Raw genomic sequence first — 12,826 nt, forward strand, 5'->3', positions numbered from 1 at the left:
CTAAATCTAATATCAACGGGTGATGTTCAGCTCAGTTTCTCATAACTTTGAGAAACCCTTCTATCCTATAGAAATCACCAAAAACTAGATTTTTTGGATTTCTTCTCTCTAAAAGGCCCTTTTAGTATTAAAAAAAAACAAAAATTCCCTCAACAATGGGCATTTCCTACCAAAAACTGGCCTCAACGAGAGGCATTTCCGCCTCTGAGCGGCCGCCCAAGGCTAGGCATTGAGCGCCCGCCTAGGCAGGTTCCCTGGCCCGCCCAGGGCTGGGCATTAAGCGCCCGCCTAGTCAGGTTCCCTGGCGCCTAGTCGGTCACCCGAAAACAGCCAGCCTAGGCTTGGGCGCCTTCTGAACCACCTAGGCACTGGGCGGTCCGGTTTTTAAAACACCGACTAGAATAATCCATCAAGGCAAGTCAAAGGCATGGAAATCCAATATCCAGACAAAAGACAGGGTAGAGTAGCCACAATGGTTTGATTCAAAGCATCCATTATTTCGGGTATGTTTGATTGGTGGGACTTTAAGAGCCGGAGACCCAAGTTCGACCAAATCTCCCTTTTGCATTTGTTGCAGGAGCATGAAAGCCGCAAAATAGAAGTGCGGCATCCCACACTCAACATCAAAAGCCCTTTTTTCCTTGGAAACTGCCCCTTCTATGAGATGTGGCCCCCTCTTCCAAGCGTCAAAACACGCCCTTCACTTTTTATACTTTCTCCACTTTTGACTCTTACATTTCTTCACTTCACAATACACTAAGGCAGGGCAAACATACATCACTGTATAATGTATACCAAGGCGGTGCAGTCACACATCAAAAGACAACTGATGGAAAATGCTTATTTTACTTCCCCCAAGGTTACAGCTATACCGAGGCGGTGCAGTACATCAAAACCACTTACTGAAAAGGAAAATGCTTATTTCACTTCTCTCTCTAGTTTGATGGATGTTCATCAATCCAAATGGCAAGTGTCTTTTGCTTTTCAATAAATATGGATGTTTTCTAGAAAGGTTTTCCCGTTACAGTTCACGCCAACACTTTCAAGCTGAAAAACAGTTGCTTTAAAATCCTGAAAAATGGATAGCAATCATAAGATAAACCATTGATTTAGTTTGAAAATAGTATTTACATGCAATAAAAGCAACACAAGACTATCAATACCTCAAGCTTTTTGTGAATTTACCTCATCAATTATTCTGTGTCCATATAATAATCTCCAGATCACATACCAAGCTTAGAAATAAGGAGCTCGGTGTTAAGATAAATTACACATATCACAAGGGCTTTACTACTATTATGCATTTTCCTATTCATAAAAAAGGTGTTGTTTTCTCATCACAAAAGATGGGCATTAGAGAGCCCAACCCCACAAGCATTTCTGCTATTACAGATTTTCTGCAGTTGACTTCCCCCAAGGTTGTGGCCCTATTTTACTGGCCTTTTACTGGATCTGAGTTTCCATGGTGAACATAGGCCACTTAACTGAGTAAATGACCATACCTTAAACAACTAAACGATGGAATACAGAACTTGGTCAACATACCAAGAATTGCGTCAGTATATGATTCTGGGGAAACCTCACGCACACTACGTGGCACTTCTCATAAGTAGGGATCACTGAACAGAAACAGAAAGCATGTAGTACTTATCAAGCATAAATCGAAACTAGTGCTAGAAATTTAAATGCCTCAATTGGCAATTTTAGGAACTCTCACAGCACTATTGGTGCACTGAGGTGGAAAACCATGTAGACCATGGGCATGTCTCGCTAAGATTGGCACATGGTTAAAGTACAATGCTCATTATCATTCATCATAACACAGACTCCTAGGCCACATCATTTTGAAGTAAAAATGCCTACTATGGATAAAAAGAAAAATTTAACGATAAACTATTCTTTTTTTGCTTCCTCTGTCTATTTGCTCAGTATATGCTCTGTTATTTGCATTCAATGTTTGCTACATCTACAATATGCTTAATTTGATAAAGATTTGGGAGGTTTCCAAATAATTGGAGGTTTATCACAGGGTTTTCTCGCCAAAAGCATTTGCAAACATTCACACAACTAGAAACCTAAAGGCCCTCACAATTAGGCATTTGTTTGAAAATCCATCCATTTAGGAAAAGAAATTTGGATCATTCTACCTGATTTATGTTTATAACAAGCAAGAGAGAGACTATTTAGGGTACAATGTGGTTTACAGGCACAAACTTGTAAATTATGTTCTTATGAAATTATTAATATTGTCATGAGCTTGTTTGTAATTTGTATTGTTTGTAATTTGTATTGTTCATATTGTTCATATTGTCAAGGCAAGGTTAAAGATCGATGTAAGAGACAAGGATTGAAAAGTGAAACTAAACCCTAATTCCAATTTCTTCCTTTCTTGAATATCAAACCAGATTCTTCTCTTCGTGAACTCTGACTTTCCTAAATCCCATCTCTCTTCAAACCTAACTCATGTTTCTCCTAGTATTTCACATCAATTGTCGAACCTATTCTTCTTTCTTGATCCTAATTTCATTCTCGTTTCAAACTTTACTTTCTTTTGAAACCCTAAGCTATCTTATATCATCTCAATCTCTTTCCATTTTATTTTTTCTCCTCTCGAAATCAAATCTGATATTCCCTATACTTCAAACCTTATTAACCCTAAGTTAACTGTTGATTACATCAAATCAGATCTGAAAATCCCAAAATCAGATCCGAACACTTCATATTTTTATGCTCCACATCGACTTGTTTGATCTACTAGTTCATATCTCAAATTTCTTTGCATTGTCTCCTTCTTGAATCTTGGAGTTCTGCCAAAAAAAGTGGACCGAAACTCTATCACTTACCAAAAGACCCAATTCTAAAAATCTCTATTTCCTTTCAAAAGCATGAAATTTTCTCTCTGTACAACCTTAAAATAGAGACCCAACCTTCTACTTAAACCTAATATTTTCTGTCATGTTAAATATGGCTTCCTCATCTACAAATTTCTTTCTCAACTAACATGCTTCCATAAATGGTTGCTATTAAATTCGACTGTACCAACTTCATAATCTGGAAAAGTCAAATTGTTCCACTCTTAAATGGGCTAAAACCATATGGGACATCTCGCCAGAACCCTATCTACTACACCAGCCTTTTTTGGGAAATAGTTTGTGCTTAAAGATGGCACAAAAGAGATGAAACTAGTCTCTAATCTTGATTATGAGTTGCCTCAGCCTGTCTCTAATCGCCTGGCTAAATTCTACTCTTCCTCAAGACATTTAGGCTCAAGTGCAGGTGTTTGTTCAGCCAACAATTATGGGATCTTCTTCATAAGATTTATTCTCAATCATCTAATCCTGATGCATATTCACCGTCAACTCCAATAGTGTAAGAAGAGAATTCTATCATTAGTATTTCAACAAGGTGAAGGGACTTTGTGATCAATTAGCTATAATTGGCTAAAAGTTTTTTGATGACAATAAAGTATTCTACTTGCTTGGAGGGTTAGGTGAAGAGTATGACATTTTTGTCACATCGGTCATGTCTAGACCACCTCCTATACCTGGCTTCAATGAGCTTCAACTCTTATTGCAGCATCAAATCTCATTCAAGAAAAATCAGTGGAAGGCAAAGGAAGAGAATCATGATGCCTTAAAAACATAAATTTTTATAAAATCATGGATATCTATATATTTTATATAGACTCTGGTCGTGGATGTGGTTGATTCTATCCACTTAACCAGCATTATGGAAATCATGGATATCTATATATTTTATATAAATGTGCAAGAGGCCCCAAATCCTTGATTTGGCCAGGAAACACTACACTGCTTTGGACCCAAGAAGTGAAGGGAATGAGCTCGGCTGGTTCTCCTCCGCACTTCTTTTTCTCTGCGCTCGTTCTGCATGCACTTCGCGCGCCATTGGCCCTTTGCTCTACTCTTATTCATTGGATGGTTTGGAAGGACTTCACCGTTCTTTCCCAGTCATGACAATCAGCAATAAGGACACACTTGGAATTTTACTGGGGGATGGTATTGCATCCACAAGCTGTAGACACTTAAAAGGTGCATAATCACCTTTTAATGGTTCAGATTGAATCAGCCTAATCCAAGTCAAAAAAGAATTTCATTTTTTATTTTAACTTTTACTTAAAAATATATTAATATGAAATTTGTGCTTTAGTTTTATTTTTTAGTAGAATTAAATAAATAAATAAGAATAATAATAATAATAATAATAATAAATATTTGAAATAAAAAAATATTGATCAAAATAAATTTAGGGGTATTTTAGTCATTTTTCATTTAAACATTTTTCAAACATCCTCATTGAATTGTATTTATAAAAATGAACTTACAGCTAAAAATTCAGTAAAATATCTCATTTGAATAAAAAAATACTGAAATAAATTTTTGGCCATTAGATATGGCCTTGTCAAATCTCAATCAGTAAAAGGGTGCCCATCCACATCATGGGGATGGGATACTTTTCCTTTTACTGGTGCCCTGTCAGCTTGCAAATGCCAACTAACCCATTACATGTCAGCTTTGTTGGAAAGAATCACACCTCCTCCCAATTTTTCCACATATATGATTCTATGTTCCAACATAATGTTACCAGGATCTGAACAACAGTTACCAGGATCTCCTAGCCAAGGAGTCGATTCCCACTGCAGAGCTCCTGAGCTCCAAGTAGGGGGGATCTCAGTCTGTGATTTATAAACTTTGAAATCTCTATCTTTCCTATTAAGGATTGAGATCCTGATTTACACAGGATCCAAATTGCTTTGCCTCATATCTAAGGGTTCATAGGTAAACAGAACCAAGGCTCCACCAATGTGGGATTGAGATTCCCTTGGTGGACTATTCCTCTTGCCCTCTTTAATAGGTCATGAATTCAAACCTCGAACTTCAAATTAATGCTAAATAACGGCTATTTGGATAAATTAGTTAACATTGTTAAGTTTTATGTAATATATTAGCTGCACGTATTATTCACACATAATTTTCCGTGGTTGTAGACAATATAGCCCCTTTTGGGATCTTAACAGATCACAAGTTACCTTGAGCTTCAATTTAATACTTATCTTAATAATTTTTATTCAACTAAGTAGGATGACTATTATTGCTATTACATTACCTAAAGTCATAACTATACTCAACGAATGCAAAAATTTAAATATTACATAGCATTCGATTTTCTTTTTTCTTTTTCTTTTTTTATAAGTTTTAATTTCTATAAATTCTTTATTACTTAATTAAAATATAAATTACATGCAAAGGAGGATAAAAATATTAAATTCTTAAAGAATGATTGGATTTCTTAAATTTTTAATAAAAAAATATTGAATTTTTTAAGATCACTAATAATTTATGGTATTATATGGATTGTGCATCTGACATGCGGAACCCTAGTTAAATGAACTCTAGGACCTCGATTTTTAAGCAATTGGAGCTCAAACCAGCAGAACTTATCCTACGATCCCTAGAAGTTGGAATCAAGCTCCCCAACATATTTATGATCTCAGTCCTACATTTGGGTTGTACAAATAATCCCAAACCTAGGGAACTTTTAGCCTTTCATGATTCCTTGCTCCAAATCCGATCTCAAAGTGGGTCCTGATCCCTATCCCAATAAATAAATATGATCTAAACATATCACAAGCTCGAATGACTTCCTCAACACTGCTCTCAGAAATGTCTGTTGGATTATGGATATGGGGACAGCCAATCATGTAACATCTTATGGATGTCTATTTTCTTTCTTGGTTCCATACGTTGGTAAGAAAAAATTATTAAAATTTATTACATGGATGGCACTCCACTTCCCATCACAGACATTGGAAATTTTGTTGGCTCTTCTCCTTGGGGTTCCTTTTCTTTGCTTAATGCTTTTCTAGTCCCTAAGATTAAATATCCCTAAAATTAAATGAAATCGTATTTCCATGTCTCAATCCCTAAGATTAAATATCCCTAAAATTAAATGAAATCGTATTTCCATGTCTCAATTATCAAATGGTTTGAAGTGTTCTCAGTATTTACTCCTAACTTTGTGTTCCTAAAGGATCTTTGCACGAAAAGAACATTCGCTGAAGGAACACTGAAAGGGAACCTATATTTTATTGAGGAACTTTTATCATCATGAAAACATATCAAGAATGGTTGTATCAAGAGAAAGAATCTTTTGTTTTTCTAGTTCAACCATCCATAATTTTTCTTCCCAATAAGGCCGACGAGTTTATATGGCACTAGTGACTAGCTCATTGTAGAAAAGGTCCTCTTGAGAGTCACAAAAATAGTCAGTTTGATTTTAAGTACGTCAACTAATTAAAAGAGTCAAGTATTATGTTCAAGTTGTCAACTTGGCAACGTAGTGAAGTTCCTTTCTTTATTGATAATAAAAGAGTCACTTTTCCTTTAGAGTTACTACATGTTGATGTTTGGGGTCCTTTTTAGAATCTAAAACGCACACTAATGCTATGTTCCTAATGGAATTATTGCCCTTTCAAGTCCTTAAATCCAAGATTACCTCACTCAGTGGGAGTGAATGAGTGAAGATGATTCTAGGTGCATAGGCATTGGGGCAAAGAATTATATACCCCGAGTACATGAGGAAATGAGAAATACAGGAGAGAGACAGAGAGATCACTTTTAGAGATGTGAGGCTCACTTCTAAGTTAGGGATATACTTGGATTATATGCTTCATGGATGATGTGTTGGCTAGGGCTAAGAGAACTACGAAGAGATTCATACTTGACTATCTTAAGAGAAATAGCCTTGTGTAGCATGGTCATGACTCATGGGACATGAGACCGTATCCTGACATGAGACCACCCTATGGCATGTGCACCTACAGTAGTATGGGAAGCCACTATTCTATTGTGTGATCCAACAAGGAAGAACATGCACACATGTGCCTTAAGAGGACCCCTGCATATGAGTATTTTCATGCCCCCAGGGGTACACCAACAATCCACTTATACTCCAAAATGATGAGACATTGATTGAGGTGACTTTGATTAGCTATATTATGTATCTCTGCCACAATCTGCAGAGCATAGGCTTGTTGGGTCATTCCGAGAGAATGAACCATCATTCTGGACTAGCCCAATGGAGTACTCCAGTAACCTAGATTTCAAGGCTAGAGAGTCCAATTTATTTTGATGCCACAATGGTATTTATGATAAAAAATGACTTATGAAATTTTTGAGAATGTTTTGGAATTTTTTAGAGCATTAAATGAGGGTTTTTAAATTTGTTTTAACATAATTCCATTTGAAGACATCTAGTGATGCGCCCCACATGCCACCCAAGTGACCATATAGCAGACATGTGGCACCCCCCATGGACCCACCTAGGGTTGACATCATCATGACATCAAAGGCAACGGGGGTGTCCTTTGTCTTTTAGTGATTTGTTTGAAAAAGTTGATAATGTTTTAAATGAGAAAATTGATTTTATAACTTAAAGTGATTTAATTAGTCACATGTTGTTTTGGCACACTTGATCTCATCAACATGTGCCTAGGGTTTTGGGCATGCTTTGAAATATGGCTTAAACCCCAATCTATGGGAGAAAATGATTTATTAAAGTAGTTTTTTGTGTGGCATCACCTCATTGGCTTGAGCCCATGTGAATCTTATGAAATGACTTCATCTTATTGGCAATGTTTTAAAAAACAGTCCGCCCGGTGCCTAAGCGGCATGGACCAAAAACTCCGCACACCTAGACCCAGACGGCACTACACAAGCGGATGTACTAGGGCGAGCGCCCAGTTCTAGGGGGGCGCTCAGGGTCGAAGGCCCTTTTCCGTCTTTTTAACTCACCCAAGGTCATTATAACCCCCAAGATTATATATATATATATATATATCATGAAGTTTATTTTTAACCCCCAACACAAAGGGCTAACCCGGGCCCAATAGAGGACAAAGGGCATGGGTCACGACCACAGGTAGCGAAAGCCACTCGGGCTGTAGTGCGCTCAACGCTTTTATAATGAAAGGATCAAAGCCAACCACAAAAGAAAAGAAAAACCAAGCACAAAAAAAAAACCAAGAACTGATCGACAAACCAAAAAGGCATATGATAGTTCCAAAATAGTGAGTAGCATTGGGTCCAAGGCACAAAAGGCCCATACAACAAGCCATAATTTCAATACAAAGTGGACCATAAGGCCAATCTGCCAACTAAAACATATAAGTAAAAAGAAGCTTCCACAGGAAGGGAGACTCCAATTGCGATCACCAGGACGCCCTTCCAAAACCCGCAGGCTATATTACTCTACAAAAATGAAAGTTAAAAGAGTGAGCTGTAAAGCTCAGTAAATAGATCCAGGAGTCATGCTTTCCTGCCTACACATATTATTTCATAACAAAACTCAGGGTGTTATACAAGTCTTACAACACATGGAGTCATGTCAAAATCATATTTAACAATGTGTCGTTCATGGTGGAGCAATAACAAATCAGATTAATCAAATATGATATACACCAGAAGTCGATCAAATCATTCAAGCATGAGCATCTTAACAAATCAACATAATTAGGCAGGTATATATCACGCATAATCAATATCAAGAGATACTATCTAACTCCCTAACTCCTGAAATTGGAGCCCTATCCATTAAGCCAATCAAATCCCGATACAAAGAACTTCTACCATCACACTAGGAGGGAAGCACCACCAACGGGTCACATGTTGTGTGTGCGGACTCATGCTTATGATACGATATGTGCTGATGGTCACATGCTATGTGCATGGACACATGCTTATGAGATATGTGCTGATGGTCACATATCCAAAGCATGCTATACGTATAATCATATTATCATGCTCATTAGCTCAAGGGACATCATTATGTAAATATCATACTATATACCAATGCAATAAAGATCACTATGTCATATCATCATGCTTATTAGCACAAGAGACATCATCATGTCAATATCATACTATTTATCAATGCAATAGACATCACAACGTTATTTTCTGGTTTTTCAATATGAACACAGTCCACCTTTAAAGGCATATCATGAGATTTAAAGATCATTTAAACTTGAAACCAGTTTTATGGCAATCTAGGCTCATGAAAAGATAACTTTTGTATAGGGGGTAACCCCAAATATTGGTCTAAAGTTTGTCAAACTGTTTGATGTTCTTGGGTAAAGTTTCTGTTTTGCACTACAGAAAATCCAGAGTGACACACTAATAGGAAAATGACCATAACTTTCAAACCATAGGAAATTTTATCATGATTTCAAAACCAATTTCAAAATAGATTCATCTATCTATCATTTCAAAGTGGTTTGACCTCATTGTAGTATATGTTGATCAGTGAAAAGCTTCACACATAAACAAGTTAAATCCCTGGAATTCTACTTTACAAATCTGACATGCTTCAGAAAATGGTTAATAACTTTCAAATCAATTGAGATATTAACAAGGGGTCTTTTTCATGCTGAAATAAATTCAATGGGTTACTGACCCACCAAATTCATGGTTTAAGGCGAGGTTTAAGGGACCCTATTGATCTCTCAAACAAGAACCACAGTTCTGGAAATCAGAATGCTCTTTAGAAGAATTGAGCTATCAAATTTAAATCTGTTATGTGACATATTGGATATGTCTGATAAATTGAGCTATCTCTAAAGTTTAGAATTTATAGTACTGTCAATTTATATGTCTGATAAATTGATAACAACTTAAATTTGTTATCAAATTTGTTACAGTGCTAAACATGAAAAGGGATTACGATTTGTTATAGTTTATAGTGGAAAGGTAAATGATCAAAGATGCTCATTTACCACAGTGATCCGAGGTAATCTCTTTGTTTGTGATAAAAGGGATTACGATTTACCCTTAGCACATGACACTATAACAAATTGAGTTATAGTTTATAGTCTTTGATAACAGCCTAAAATTCTTTGACAAATTTCTGGGATGACCATTTACCCTTGATTAAGTTTGCCAATAATAACAGCTTCCAAGCCAGTATTTAGATGGTACCATTTGAAGCTCTATATGGAAGGAAGTGCAGGTCACCTATTTGTTGGGACAAGATTGGTGAGAGAAGGTTTTTGGGGCTAGAAATCGTCCAATTACCTCAGATAAGATAGCATTGATTCGAGAGAGGCTCAAGACAGCTCAGAGTCGGCGAAAGAGTTACGCTGCTAATCGAAGGAGAACCTCAAGTTTGAGGTAGGTAATCAGGTCTTTCTAAAGGTGTCACCAACAGAGGTATCATGAGGTTCGGCAAGAAAAGGAAGCTGAGCCCGCGCTATATTGGTCCCTTTGAAATCATGGAGAGGGTCGAAAGCGTGACATATCGACTTGCCTTACCGCACGAGTTGGCAAACATCCATAATGTCTTCCATGTATCTTTATTGCGAAGGTATAAGCGCAACCCATCCCATGTCTTGAGATATGAGCCTATACCGACCAGAGAGGACCTGACCCTCATTGAGCGGTCAATTCAGATACTGGATAGAAGCGTGCAAGTATTACGTAATAAGATCTCTCTAATCCGAGTTTTGTGGCAGTATCATTCACGACAAGAGTCGACCTGGAAGCTGGAAGATGAGATCAGGGAAAAGTACCCCCATTTATTTGAATAGCAACTGTATGATTTAGAGGACTAAATCCTTTTTAAGGGGGGGGTGATGTAAAGACCGAGACTTTTCCAGGGTAATTGTAGTACGCTGGCGAGTCGATGGGGCAAGTGGACTAACGCGCGTGGGGAGTGCGGATGGTCGAGTGCGCTGTTGAGTGCGAGAGGATAAGTACGTCGTTGAGGGCAGTTAGATAACTGCGCTGTTGAGTGCGGGCGGATGAGTGCGTTGTTGAGCGCGGACGGATAAGTGCACTGCTGAGAGCGCGGATGGATGAGCGCACTGGCGAGCGTGGCTGATGTATGGTGGTCAAGGGGTGCTTCTTCTCTCTCATGTTTGCTCTCTCTTCATGCATGAGTGTCATGTGGCACATGCATGCTTCCACCCCATCATTGTGTTTCCCATGCTTACTCTCTGTCTCTTCATGCATGAATGCCATGTGGCACATGCATGCTTCCACCATCTATGCATATCTACACTCCCCACCTACTCATGAATTTGGGTTTTCTCTCTCTCTCTCTCTCCTCACTGCCCCTCTTTCACCCATGTTTTCCATCAAACCTCCCCAAGCCTTAATTCCTTAAGCTTGAACCCAATCATTTGAAGCTTGGCATTCAAGGTGAAGCTGGTGGAACACTTTCGAATTTTGATTGAATTAGGTAGGTGGATCTAGTTTCCATGGCTTCATGTTAAATTACTGCATGTTTCCTTACCTAATCAAGATGTGAAATTTGAATATGGGTGTGAGTGTGAGTGTGTGCTATTAAAATTCTTCTAAAGAGCATTGTGATTTCCAGAACTGTGGTTTCTGTTTGAGAGATCAATAGGGTACCTTAAGCCTCGCCTTAGACAATGAATTTTGGTGGGTCAATAACCCATTGAATCTATTTAAGAATGAAAAAGACCCCTTAGTAATATCTCTTTTGATTTGAAAGTTATTAACCACTTTCTGAAGCATGTCAGATTTGTGAAGTAAATTCCAAGGATTTAATCTGTTTTTGTATGAAGCTTTTCACTGACCAAAATATACTAGAATGAGGTCAAACCACTTTGAAAAGATAAAAAGATGAATCTATTTTGAAATTGGTTTTGGAATCATGATAAAATTCTCTATGGTTTGAAAGTTATGGTCATTTTCCTATTAGGGTGTCACTCTGAATTTTATGCAGGGCAAAACATAAACTTCACCCAAGAACATCAACCAGTTTAACAAACATTAGACCAATATTTGGGGTTACGCCCTATACGAAAGTTGTCTTTTCATGAGCCTAGATTGTCATAAAATTGGTTTCATGTTTAAATGATCTTTGAATCTCATGATATGTCTTTAGAGGTGGAATGTGGTCATATTGAAAAACCAGAAAAATAACATTGCGATGTCTATTGCGTTGGTATATAGTATGATATTGACATGATGATATCCCTTGAGCTAATGAGCATGATAATATGATTATAGGCATAGCGTACTTTGGACATGTTGATGTTTCATGTGAGTATATGTATAACATGCTTATGATATGATATGTGTTGATGGTCACATGCTGTGTGCATGGACTCATGCTTATAATATGAATTGTGTTGATGGTCACATGTTGTGTGCATAGACTCATGCTTATGATATGATATGTGTTGATGGTCACATGTTGTGTGCATGGACTCATGCCTATGAGATATATGCTGATGGTCACATTCTGTGTGTGTGGACTCATGCTTATGATATGATATGGTGCTGAAGGTCAAATGCAGTGTGCATGGACTCATGCTTATGAGATATGTGTTGATGGTCACGTTCTATGTGCATGGACTCATGCTTATGATATGATATGTATTGATGGTCACATGTTGTGTGCATGGACTCATGCCTATGAGATATGTGCTGATGGTCACATTCTGTGTGCGTGGACTCATGCTTATGATATGATATGGTGCTGAAGGTCACATGCAGTGTGCATGGACTCATGCTTATGAGATATGTGTTAATAGTCACATTCTGTGTGCATGGACTCATGCTTATGATATGATATGTGTTGATGGTCACATGTTGTGTGTATGGACTCATGCTTATGATATGACATGTGAAGATGGTCACATGTTGTGTGCGTAGACTCATGCTTATGATACGATATGTGCTGATGGTCACATGTTGTGTGCACGGACTCATGCTTATAATATGATATGTGTTGATGGTCACATGCTGTGTGCATGAACTCATGCTTAAGATATGATGAGAAA

At 37.6% G+C, this 12,826-nt stretch overlaps 1 protein-coding gene across 2 annotated transcripts in view; it reads right to left on the minus strand.

Annotated features, from left to right (window-relative positions):
* Positions 1-413: 413 nt before the first annotated feature.
* LOC18445716 (putative F-box protein At5g52610) overlaps positions 414-12,826 on the minus strand; it is a 38,119-nt gene continuing 25,706 nt past the window's right edge. Inside the window, exon 2 of one of the 2 annotated variants that reach the window (XM_011629303.3) lies at positions 414-1,071. The gene's annotated coding sequence lies outside the window, so the exon portion shown is untranslated. Of the gene's footprint in view, positions 1,072-8,046; positions 8,268-12,826 lie in introns of those variants that run through there. The other variant, XM_006855848.4, reaches the window with a different exon arrangement.

Source organism: Amborella trichopoda, chromosome 2, assembly GCF_054954075.1.
Source record: "Amborella trichopoda isolate Santa Cruz 75 chromosome 2, AtrichopodaSantaCruz75HAP2 v2.0, whole genome shotgun sequence".
Taxonomy (NCBI): domain Eukaryota; kingdom Viridiplantae; phylum Streptophyta; class Magnoliopsida; order Amborellales; family Amborellaceae; genus Amborella; species Amborella trichopoda.